We start from the raw sequence: 12,727 nt of genomic DNA on the forward strand, positions 1-12,727 counted from the left end.
CAAAAGTAAACGTAGCCCTAGCAGTCACCGGAGATGACTGAAAAATCAGGCCCCAGGAAATGCGTTGCGAGCCCTTTTCGCCCATCCAAAAGTGCCCCCAAAGGAAGACTTTTGGTACAAGAGAACTCCCCAGGGGAGCCTTTATGCAGCCCCACATGCAACTGGACACTCCGGGTTCGCTGTTTCCGAGCATCCCTAAACATAGCCCTAGCAGGCATCGAAGACGACTGAAAAATCAGGCCCCAGGAAACGCGTTGCAAGCCCCTTTGGACCATTCCAAAGTGTCACCAAAGGAAGGCTTTGGGTACAAGTGAACTCCCCAGGGGAGCCTTTACGCAGCCCCACATGCAACTGGACCCTCCGGGTTCGCTGTTTCCGAGCATCCCTAAACATATCCCTTGCCGGCATCGAAGACGACTGAAAAATCAGGCCCCAGGAATCGCGTTGCAAGCCCCTTTGGACCATCCAAAAGTGTCACCAAAGGAAGGCTTTGGGTACAAGTGAACTCCCCAGGGGAGCCTTTACGCAGCCCCACATGCAACTGGACACTCCGGGTTCGCTGTTTCAGACCATCACTAAACATATCCCTAGCCGGCATCGATGACGACTGAAAAACCAGGCCCCAGGAAATGCGTTACAAGCCCCATTCGCCCATCCAAAAGTGCCCCCAAAGGAAGGCTTTGGGTACAAGTGAACTCCCCAGGGGAGCCTTTACGCAGCCCCACATGCAACTGGACCCTCCGGGTTCGCTGTTCCTGAGCAAAACTAAACGTATCCCTAGCCGTCATCGGAGAGGACTGAAAAATCAGGCCCCAGGAAATGCGTTCTGAGCCCTTTTCGCCCATCCAAAAGTGCCCCCAAAGGAAGGCTTTGGGTACAAGTGAACTCCCCAGGGGAGCCTTTACGCAGCCCCACATGCAACTGGACCCTCCGGGTTCGCTGTTCCTGAGTCAACCTAAACTTAGCCCTAGCCGTCATTGGAGAGGACTGAAAAATCAGGCCCCAGGAAATGCGTTGCGAGCCGTTTTCTCCCATCCAAAAGTGCCCCCAAAGGAAGGCTTTCGGTACAAGTGAACTCCCCAGGGGAGCCTTTACGCAGCCCCACATGCAACTGGACCCTCCGGGTTCGCTGTTTCCGAGCATCCCTAAACATAGCCCTAGCCGGCATAGAAGATGACTGAAAAATCGGGCCCCAGGAAATGCGTTACGAGCCCTTTTCGCCCATCCAAAAGTGCCCCCAAAGGAAGGCTTTGGGTACAAGAGAACTCCCCAGGGGAGCCTTTACGCAGCCCCACATGCAACTGGACCCTTCGGGTTCGATTTTTCCGAGCAAACCTGAATATATCCCTAGCCGGCATGGGAGAAGACTGAAAACCCGGGCCCCAGAAAACGCGTTGCAAGCCCCTTTGGACCATTCCAAAGTGTCACCAAAGGAAGGCTTTGGGTACAAGAGAACTCCCCAGGGGAGCCTTTACGCAGCCCCACATGCAACTGGACCCTCCGGGTTCGATTTTTCCGAGCAACCCTAAATATATCCCTAGCCGGCATGGGAGAAGACTGAAAACCCGGGCCCCAGAAAACGCGTTGCGAGCCCCTTTGGACCATCAAAGGTGTCACCAAAGGAAGGACTTGGGTACAAGTGAACTCCCCAGGGGAGCCTTTACGCAGCCCCACATGCAACTGGACCCTCCGGGTTCTCTGTTTCTGAGCATCCCTAAGCATAGCCCTAGCCGGCATCGATGACGACTGAAAAATCAGGCCCCAGGAATCGCGTTGCAAGCCCCTTTGGACCATCCAAAACTGTCACCAAAGGAAGGCTTTGGGTACAAGAGAACTCCCCAGGGGAGCCTTTACGCAGCCCCACATGCAACTGGACCCTCCGGGTTCGCTGTTTCCGAGCATCCCTAAACATAGCACTTGCCGGCATAGAAGGCGACTGAAAAATCAGGCCCACGGAAATGCGTTACAAGCCCCATTCGCACATCCAAAAGTGCCCCCAAAGGAAGACTTTGGGTACAAGAGAATTCCCCAGGGGAGCCTTTACGCAGCCCCACATGCAACTGGACCATCCGGGTTCGCTGTTTCAGAGCATCCCTAAACATATCCCTAGCCGTCATCGAAGACGACTGAAAAATCAGGCCCCAGGAAATGCGTTACGAGCCCTTTTCGCCCATACAAAAGTGCCCCCAAAGGAAGGCTTTGGGTACAAGTGAACTCCCCAGGGGAGCCTTTACGCAGCCCCACATGCAACTGGACCCTCCGGGTTCGCTGTTTACGAGCATCCCTAAACATAACCCTAGCCAGCATCGATGACGACTGAAAAATCAGGCCCCAGGAAATGCGTTCCAAGCCCTTTTCGCCCATCCAAAAGTGCCCCCAAAGGAAGGCTTTGGGTACAAGAGAACTCCCCAGGGGAGCCTTTACGCAGCCCCACATGCAACTGGACCCTCCGGGTTCGCTGTTTCCGAGCATCCCTAAACATAGCCCTAGCCGGCATCGATGACGAATGAAAAATCAGGCCCCAGGAAATGCGTTGTGAGCCCTTTTCGCCCATCCAAAAGTGCCCCCAAAGGAAGGCTTTGGGTACAAGAGAACTCCCCAGGGGAGCCTTTACGCAGCCCCACATGCAACTGGACCCTCCGGGTTCGCTGTTCCCGAGCAAAATTAAACGTAGGCCTAGCAGTCATCGCAGATGACTGAAAAATCAGGCCCCAGGAAATGCGTTGCGAGCCCTTTTCGCCCATCCAAAAGTGCCCCCAAAGGAAGGCTTTGGGTACAAGAGAACTCCCCAGGGGAGCCTTTACGCAGCCCCACATGCAACTGGACCCTCCGGGTTCGCTGTTTCCGAGCATCCCTAAACATAGCCCTAGCCGGCATCGAAGACGACTGAAAAATCAGGCCCCAGGAAACGCGTTGCAAGCCCCTTTGGACCATTCCAAAGTGTCACCAAAGGAAGGCTTTGGGTACAAGAGAACTCCCCAGGGGAGTCTTTACGCAGCCCCACATGCAACTGGACCCTCCGGGTTCGCTGTTTCCGAGCATCCCTATACATATCCCTTGCCGGCATCGAAGACGACTGAAAAATCAGGCCCCAGGAAATGCGTTGCGAGCCCTTTTCGCCCATCCAAACGTGCCCCCAAAGGAAGGCTTTGGGTACAAGAGAACTCCCCAGGGGAGCCTTTATGCAGCCCCACATGCAACTGGACCCTTCGGGTTCGATTTTTCCGAGCAAACCTAAATATATCCCTAGCCGGCATGGGAGAAGACTGAAAACCCGGGCCCCAGAAAACGCGTTTCAAGCCCCTTTGGACCATTCCAAAGTGTCACCAAAGGAAGGCTTTGGGTACAAGAGAACTCCCCAGGGGAGCCTTTACGCAGCCCCACATGCAACTGGACCCTCCGGGTTCGATTTTTCCGAGCAACCCTAAATATATCCCTAGCCGGCATGGGAGAAGACTGAAAATCCGGGCCCCAGAAAACGCGTTGCAAGCCCCTTTGGACCATTCCAAAGTGTCACCAAAGGAAGGCTTTGGGTACAAGAGAACTCCCCAGGGGAGCCTTTACGCAGCCCCACATGCAACTGGACCCTCCGGGTTCGATTTTTCCGAGCAACCCTAAATATATCCCTAGCCGGCATGGGAGAAGACTGAAAAATCAGGCTCCAGGAAACGCGTTGCAAGCCCCTTTGGACCATCCAAAACTGTCACAAAAGGAAGGCTTTGGGTACAAGTGAACTCCCCAGGGGAGCCTTTATGCAGCCACACATGCAACTGGACCCTCCGGGTTCGCTGTTTCCGAGCATCCCTAAACATAGCCCTAGCCGGCTTCGAAGACGACTGAAAAATCAGGCCCCAGGAAATGCGTTACAAGCCCCATTCGCACATCCAAAAGTGCCCCCAAAGGAAGACTTTGGGTACAAGAGAACTCCCCAGGAGAGCCTTTACGCAGCCCCACATGCAACTGGACCCTCCGGGTTCGCTGTTTCCGAGTATCCCTAAACATATCCCTAGCCAGCATCGATGACGACTGAAAAATCAGGCCCCAGGAAACGCGTTCCAAGCCCTTTTCGCCCATCCAAAAGTGCCCCCAAAGGAAGGCTTTGGGTACAAGTGAACTCCCCAGGGGAGCCTTTACGCAGCCCCACATGCAACTGGACCCTCGGTGTTCGCTGTTTCCGAGCATCCCTAAACATAGCCCTAGCCGGCATCGATGACGACTGAAAAATCAGGCCCCAGGAAACGCGTTGCAAGCCCCTATGGACCATCCCAAAGTGTCACCAAAGGAAGGCTTTGGGTACAAGTGAACTCCCCAGGGGAGCCTTTACGCAGCCCCACATGCAACTGGACCCTCCGGGTTCGCTGTTTCCGAGCATCCCTAAACATATCTCTAGCCGGCATCGAAAACGACTGAAAAATCAGGCCCCAGGAAACGCGTTGCAAGCCCTTTTCGCCCATCCAAAAGTGCCCCCAAAAGAAGGATTTGGGTACAAGAGAACTCCCCAGTGGAGCCTTTACGCAGCCCCACATGCAACTGGACCCTCCGGGTTCGCTGTTTCCGAGCATCCCTGAACATAGCCCTAGCCGGCATCGATGACGAATGAAAAATCAGGCCCCAGGAAATGTGTTGGGAGCCCTTTTCGCCCATACAAAAGTGCCCCCAAAGGAAGGCTTTGTGTACAAGAGAACTCCCCAGGGGAGCGTTTACGCAGCCCCACATGCAACTGGACCCTCCGAGTTCGCTGTTTCCGAGCATCCCTAAACATAACCCTAGCCGGCATAGATGACGACTGAAAAATCAGGCCCCAGGAAATGCGTTACGTGCCCTTTTCGCCCATCCAAAAGTGCCCCCAAAGGAAGGCTTTGGGTACAAGAGAACTCCCCAGGGGAGCCTTTACTCAGCCCCACATGCAACTGGACCCTCCGGGTTCGCTGTTTCCGAGCATCCCTGAACATATCCCTAGCCGCCATCGATGACGACTGAAAAATCAGGCCCCAGGAAATGCGTTCCGAGCCCTTTTCGCCCATACAAAAGTGCACCCAAAGGAAGACTTTGGGTACAAGAGAACTCCCCAGGGGAGCCTTTACACAGCCCCACATGCAACTGGACCCTTCGGGTTCGATTTTTCCGAGCAAACCTGAATATATCCCTAGCCGGCATGGGAGAAGTCTGAAAACCCGGGCCCCAGAAAACGCGTTGCAAGCCCCTTTGGACCATTCCAAAGTGTCACCAAAGGAAGGTTTTGGGTACAAGAGAACTCCCCAGGGGAGCCTTTACGCAGCCCCACATGCAACTGGACCCTCCGGGTTCGATTTTTCCGAGCAACACTAAATATATCCCTAGCCGGCATGGGAGAAGACTGAAAACCCGGGCCCCAGAAAACGCGTTGCGAGCCCCTTTGGAGCATCAAAGGTGTCACCAAAGGAAGGACTTGGGTACAAGTGAACTCCCCAGGGGAGCCTTTACGCAGCCCCACATGCAACTGGACCCTCCGGGTTCTCTGTTTCTGAGCATCCCTAAGCATAGCCCTAGCCGGCATCGAAGACGACTGAAAAATCAGGCCCCAGGAATCGCGTTGCTAGCCCCTTTGGACTATCCAAAAGTGTCACCAAAGGAAGGCTTTGGGTACAAGAGAACTCCCCAGGGGAGCCTTTACGCAGCCCCACATGCAACTGGACACTCCGGGTTCGCTGTTTCCGAGCATCCCTAAACATAGCACTTGCCGGCATCGAAGACGACTGAAAAATCAGGCCCACGGAAATGCGTTACAAGCCCCATTCGCACATCCAAAACTGCCCCAAAGGAAGACTTTGGGTACAAGAGAATTCCCCAGGGGAGCCTTTACGCAGCCCCACATGCAACTGGACCATCCGGGTTCGCTGTTTCAGAGCATCCCTAAACATATCCCTAGACGGCATCGATGACGACTGAAAAATCAGGCCCCAGGAAATGCGTTGCGAGCCCTTTTCTCCCATCCAAAAGTGCCCCCAAAGGAAGGCTTTGGGTACAAGAGAACTCCCCAGGGGAGCCTTTACGCAGCCCCACATGCAACTGGACCCTTCGGGTTCGATTTTTCCGAGCAAACCTAAATATATCCCTAGCCGGCATGGGAGAAGACTGAAAACCCAGGCCCCAGAAAACGCGTTTCAAGCCCCTTTGGACCATTCCAAAGTGTCACCAAAGGAAGGCTTTGGGTACAAGAGAACTCCCCAGGGGAGCCTTTACGCAGCCCCACATGCAACTGGACCCTCCGGGTTCGATTTTTCCGAGCAACCCTAAATATATCCCTAGCCGGCATGGGAGAAGACTGAAAATCCGGGCCCCAGAAAACGCGTTGCAAGCCCCTTTGGACCATTTCAAAGTGTCACCAAAGGAAGGCTTTGGGTACAAGAGAACTCCCCAGGGGAGCCTTTACGCAGCCCCACATGCAACTGGACCCTCCGGGTTCGATTTTTCCGAGCAACCCTAAATATATCCCTAGCCGGCATGGGAGAAGACTGAAAAATCAGGCTCCAGGAAACGCGTTGCAAGCCCCTTTGGACCATCCAAAACTGTCACAAAAGGAAGGCTTTGGGTACAAGTGAACTCCCCAGGGGAGCCTTTATGCAGCCACACATGCAACTGGACCCTCCGGGTTCGCTGTTTCCGAGCATCCCTAAACATAGCCCTAGCCGGCTTCGAAGACGACTGAAAAATCAGGCCCCAGGAAATGCGTTACAAGCCCCATTCGCACATCCAAAAGTGCCCCCAAAGGAAGACATTGGGTACAAGAGAACTCCCCAGGAGAGCCTTTACGCAGCCCCACATGCAACTGGACCCTCCGGGTTCGCTGTTTCCGAGTATCCCTAAACATATCCCTAGCCAGCATCGATGACGACTGAAAAATCAGGCCCCAGGAAATGCGTTCCAAGCCCTTTTCGCCCATCCAAAAGTGCCCCCAAAGGAAGGCTTTGGGTACAAGTGAACTCCCCAGGGGAGCCTTTACGCAGCCCCACATGCAACTGGACCCTCGGTGTTCGCTGTTTCCGAGCATCCCTAAACATAGCCCTAGCCGGCATAGAAGACGACTGAAAAATCAGGCCCCAGGAAACGCGTTGCAAGCCCCTATGGACCATCCCAAAGTGTCACCAAAGGAAGGCTTTGGGTACAAGTGAACTCCCCAGGGGAGCCTTTACGCAGCCCCACATGCAACTGGACCCTCCGGGTTCGCTGTTTCCGAGCATCCCTAAACATATCTCTAGCCGGCATCGAAAACGACTGAAAAATCAGGCCCCAGGAAACGCGTTGCAAGCCCTTTTCGCCCATCCAAAAGTGCCCCCAAAAGAAGGATTTGGGTACAAGAGAACTCCCCAGTGGAGCCTTTACGCAGCCCCACATGCAACTGGACCCTCCGGGTTCGCTGTTTCCGAGCATCCCTGAACATAGCTCTAGCCGGCATCGATGACGACTGAAAAATCAGGCCCCAGGAAATGCGTTGGGAGCCCTTTTCGCCCATACAAAAGTGCCCCCAAAGGAAGGCTTTGGGTACATTAGAACTCCCCAGGGGAGCGTTTAGGCAGCCCCACATGCAACTGGACCCTCCGAGTTCGCTGTTTCCGAGCATCCCTAAACATAACCCTAGCCGGCATAGATGACGACTGAAAAATCAGGCCCCAGGAAATGCGTTACGTGCCCTTTTCGCCCATCCAAAAGTGCCCCCAAAGGAAGGCTTTGGGTACAAGAGAACTCCCCAGGGGAGCCTTTACTCAGCCCCACATGCAACTGGACCCTCCGGGTTCGCTGTTTCCGAGCATCCCTGAACATATCCCTAGCCGCCATCGATGACGACTGAAAAATCAGGCCCCAGGAAATGCGTTCCGAGCCCTTTTCGCCCATACAAAAGTGCACCCAAAGGAAGACTTTGGGTACAAGAGAACTCCCCAGGGGAGCCTTTACACAGCCCCACATGCAACTGGACCCTTCGGGTTCGATTTTTCCGAGCAAACCTGAATATATCCCTAGCCGGCATGGGAGAAGTCTGAAAACCCGGGCCCCAGAAAACGCGTTGCAAGCCCCTTTGGACCATTCCAAAGTGTCACCAAAGGAAGGTTTTGGGTACAAGAGAACTCCCCAGGGGAGCCTTTACGCAGCCCCACATGCAACTGGACCCTCCGGGTTCGATTTTTCCGAGCAACACTAAATATATCCCTAGCCGGCATGGGAGAAGACTGAAAACCCGGGCCCCAGAAAACGCGTTGCGAGCCCCTTTGGAGCATCAAAGGTGTCACCAAAGGAAGGACTTGGGTACAAGTGAACTCCCCAGGGGAGCCTTTACGCAGCCCCACATGCAACTGGACCCTCCGGGTTCTCTGTTTCTGAGCATCCCTAAGCATAGCCCTAGCCGGCATCGAAGACGACTGAAAAATCAGGCCCCAGGAATCGCGTTGCTAGCCCCTTTGGACTATCCAAAACTGTCACCAAAGGAAGGCTTTGGGTACAAGAGAACTCCCCAGGGGAGCCTTTACGCAGCCCCACATGCAACTGGACACTCCGGGTTCGCTGTTTCCGAGCATCCCTAAACATAGCACTTGCCGGCATCGAAGACGACTGAAAAATCAGGCCCACGGAAATGCGTTACAAGCCCCATTCGCACATCCAAAACTGCCCCAAAGGAAGACTTTGGGTACAAGAGAATTCCCCAGGGGAGCCTTTACGCAGCCCCACATGCAACTGGACCATCCGGGTTCGCTGTTTCAGAGCATCCCTAAACATATCCCTAGACGGCATCGATGACGACTGAAAAATCAGGCCCCAGGAAATGCGTTGCGAGCCCTTTTCGCCAATCCAAAATTGCACCCAAAGGAAGGCTTTGGGTACAAGAGAACTCCCCAGGGGAGCCTTTACGCAGACCCACATGCAACTGGACACTCTGGGTTCGCTGTTTCCGAGCATCCCTAAACATAGCCCTAGCCGGCATCGATGACGATTGAAAAATCAGGCCCCAGGAAATGCATTACGAGCCCTTTTCGCCCATCCAAAAGTGCCCCCAATGGAAGGCTTTGGGTACAAGAGAACTCCCCAGGGGAGCCTTTATGCAGCCCCACATGCAACTGGACCCTCCAGGTTCGCTGTTTCCGAGCATCACTAAACATAGCCCTAGCCGGCATCGAAGACGGCTGAAAAATCAGGCCCCAGGAAATGCGTTACGAGCCCTTTTCGCCCATCCAAAAGTGCCCCCAAAGGAAGACTTTGGGTACAAGTGAACTCCCCAGGGGAGCCTTTACGCAGCCCCACATGCAACTGGACACTCCGGGTTCGCTGTATCCGAGCATCACTAAACATAGCCCTAGCCGGCATCGATGACGACTGAAAAATCATGCCCCAGGAAATGCGTTACGAGCCCCATTCGCCCATCCAAAAGTGCCCCCAAAGGAAGGCTTTGGGTACAAGAGAACTCCCCAGGGGAGCCTTTACGCAGCCCCACATGCAACTGGACCCTCCGGGTTCGATTTTCCGAGCAACGCTAAATATATCACTAGCCGGCATGGGAGTAGACTGAAAACCCCGGCCACAGAAAACGCGTTAGAAGCCCCTTTTGAACATCCAAAAGTGCCCCCAAAGGAAGGCTTTGGGTACAAGAGAACTCCCCAGGGAAGCCTTTACGCAGCCCCACATGCAACTGGACCCTCCGGGTTCGATTTTTCCGAGCAACCCTAAATATATCCCTGGCCGGCATGGGAGAAGACTGAAAATCCGGGCCCCAGAAAACGCATTGCAAGCCCCTTTGGACCATCAAAGGTGTCACCAAAGGAAGGCTTTGGGTACAAGAGAACTCCCCAGGGGAGCCTTTACGCAGCCCCACATGCAACTGGACCCTCCGGGTTCGCTGTTACCGAGCATCCCTAAACATAGCCCTAGCCGGCATCGAAGACGACTGAAAAATCAGGCCCCAGGAAATGCGTTACGAGCCCTTTTCGCCCATCCAAAAGTGTCCCCAAAGGAAGGCTTTGGGTACAAGAGAACTCCCCAGGGGAGCCTTTACGCAGCCCCACATGCAACTGGACCCTCCGGGTTCGCTGTTTCCGAGCATCCCTGAACATATCCCTAGCCGCCATCGATGACGACTGAAAAATCAGGCCCCAGGAAATGCGTTCCGAGCCCTTTTCGCCCATACAAAAGTGCACCCAAAGGAAGACTTTGGGTACAAGAGAACTCCCCAGGGGAGCCTTTACGCAGCCCCACATGCAACTGGACCCTCCGGGTTCGATTTTTCCGAGCAACCCTAAATATATCCCTAGCCGGCATGGGAGAAGACTGAAAACCCGGGCCCCAAAAAACGAGTTTCAAGCCCCTTTGTACCATCCAAGAGTGTCACTAAAGGAAGGCTTTGGGTACAAGTGAACTCCCCAGGGGAGCCTTTACGCAGCCCCACATTCAACTGGACCCTCCGGGTTCGCTGTTTCCGAGCATCCCTAAACATAGTCCTAGCCGTCTTCGAAGACGACTGAAAAATCAGGCCCCAGGAAATGCGTTGCAAGCCCTTTTCGCCCATCCAAAAGTGCCCCCAAAGGAAGGCTTTGGGTACAAGTGAACTCCCCAGGGGAGTCTTTACGCGGCCCCACACACAACTGGACCCTCCGGGTTCGCTGTTTCTGAGCATCCCTAAATATATCTCTAGCCGGAATCGAAGACGACTGAAAAATCAGTCCCCAGGAAACTTGTTGCAAGCCCCTTTGGACCATCCAAAAGTGCCCCCAAAGGAAGGCTTTGGGTACAAGTGAACTCCCCAGGGGAGCCTTTACGCAGCCCCACATGCAACTGGACCCTCCGGGTTCGCTATTTCCGAGCATCCCTAAACGTAGCCCTAGCCGGCATGGAAGACGACTGAAAAATCAGGCCCCAGGAAACGCGTTGCAAGCCCCTTTGGACCATCCAAAGTGTCACCAAAGGAAGGCTTTGGGTACAAGTGAACTCCCCAGGGGAGCCTTTACGCAGCCCCACATGCAACTGGACCCTCCGGGTTCGCTGTTTCCGAGCATCCCTGAATATAACCCTAGCCGGCATCGATGACGACTGAAAAATCAGGCCCCAGGAAATGCGTTCCGAGCCCTTTTCGCCCATACAAAAGTGCACCCAAAGTATGACTTTGGGTACAAGAGAACTCCCCAGGGGAGCCTTTACGCAGCCCCACATGCAACTGGACCCTCCGGGTTCGCTGTTCCTGAGCAAACCTAAAAGTAACCCTAGCCGTCATCGGAGACGAGTGAAAAATCATGCCCCAGGAAAAACATTGCGAGCCCTTTTCGCCCATCCAAAAGTGCCCCCAAAGGAAGGCTTTGGGTACAAGAGAACTCCCCAGGGGAGCCTTTACGCAGCCCCACATGCAACTGGACCCTCCGGGTTCGCTGTTTCCGAGCATCCCTAAACATAGCGCTAGCCGGCATAGAAGATGACTGAAAAATCAGGCCCCAGGAAATGCGTTATGAGCCCTTTTCGCCCATCCAAAAGTGCCCCCAAAGGAAGGCTTTGGGTACAAGTGAACTCCCCAGGGGAGCCTTTACGCAGCCCCACATGCAACTGGACCCTTCGGGTTCGATTTTTCCGAGCAAACCTGAATATATCCCTAGCCGGCATGGGAGAAGACTGAAAACCCGGGCCCCAGAAAACGCGTTGCAAGCCCCTTTGGACCATTCCAAAGTGTCACCAAAGGAAGGCTTTGGGTACAAGAGAACTCCCCAGGGGAGCCTTTACGCAGCCCCACATGCAACTGGACCCTCCGGGTTCGATTTTTCCGAGCAACCCTAAATATATCACTAGCCGGCATGGGAGAAGACTGAAAACCTGGGCCCCAGAAAACGCGTTGTGAGCCCCTTTGGACCATCCAAAAGTGTCACCAAAGGAAGGCTTTGGGTACAAGTGAACTCCCCATGGGAGCCTTTACGCAGCCCCACATGCAACTGGACCCTCCGGGTTCGCTGTTTCCAAGCATCCCTAAACATAGCCCTAACCGGCATCGAAGACGACTGAATAATCAGGCTTCAGGAATCGCGTTTCAAGCCTCTTTGGACCATCCAAAACTGTCACCAAAGGAAGGCTTTAGGTACAAGAGAACTCCCCAGGGGAGCCTTTACGCAGCCCCACATGCAACTGGACCCTCCGGGTTCGCTGTTCCTGAGCAAACCTAAAAGTAACCCTAGCCGTCATCGGAGACGACTGAAAAATCATGCCCCAGGAAATGCATTGCGAGCCCTTTTCGCCCATCCAAAAGTGCCCCCAAAGGAAGGCTTTGGGTACAAGAGAACTCCCCAGGGGAGCCTTTACGCAGCCCCACATGCAACTGGACCCTCCGGGTTCGCTGTTCCTGAGTCAACCTAAACTTAGCCCTAGCCGTCATCGGAGACGACTGAAAAATCAGGCCCCAGGAAATGCGTTGGGAGCCCTTTTCGCCCATCCAAAAGTGCCCCCAAAGGAAGGCTTTGGGTACAAGTGAACTCCCCAGGGGAGCCTTTACGCAGCCCCACATGCAACTGGACCCTCCGGGTTCGCTGTTTCCGAGCATCCCTAAACATAGCCCTAGCCGGCATCGATGACGACTGAAAAATCAGGCCCCAGGAAATGCGTTACGAGCCCTTTTCGCCCATCCAAAAGTGCCCCCAAAGGAAGGAAGGCTTTGGGTACAAGAGAACTCCTCAGGGGAGCCTTTACGCAGCCCCACATGCAACTGGACCCTCCGGGTTCGCTGTTTCTGAAC

This window comes from Anas platyrhynchos, chromosome 22 (assembly GCF_047663525.1).
Source record: "Anas platyrhynchos isolate ZD024472 breed Pekin duck chromosome 22, IASCAAS_PekinDuck_T2T, whole genome shotgun sequence".
Classification (NCBI taxonomy): Eukaryota; Metazoa; Chordata; class Aves; order Anseriformes; family Anatidae; genus Anas; species Anas platyrhynchos.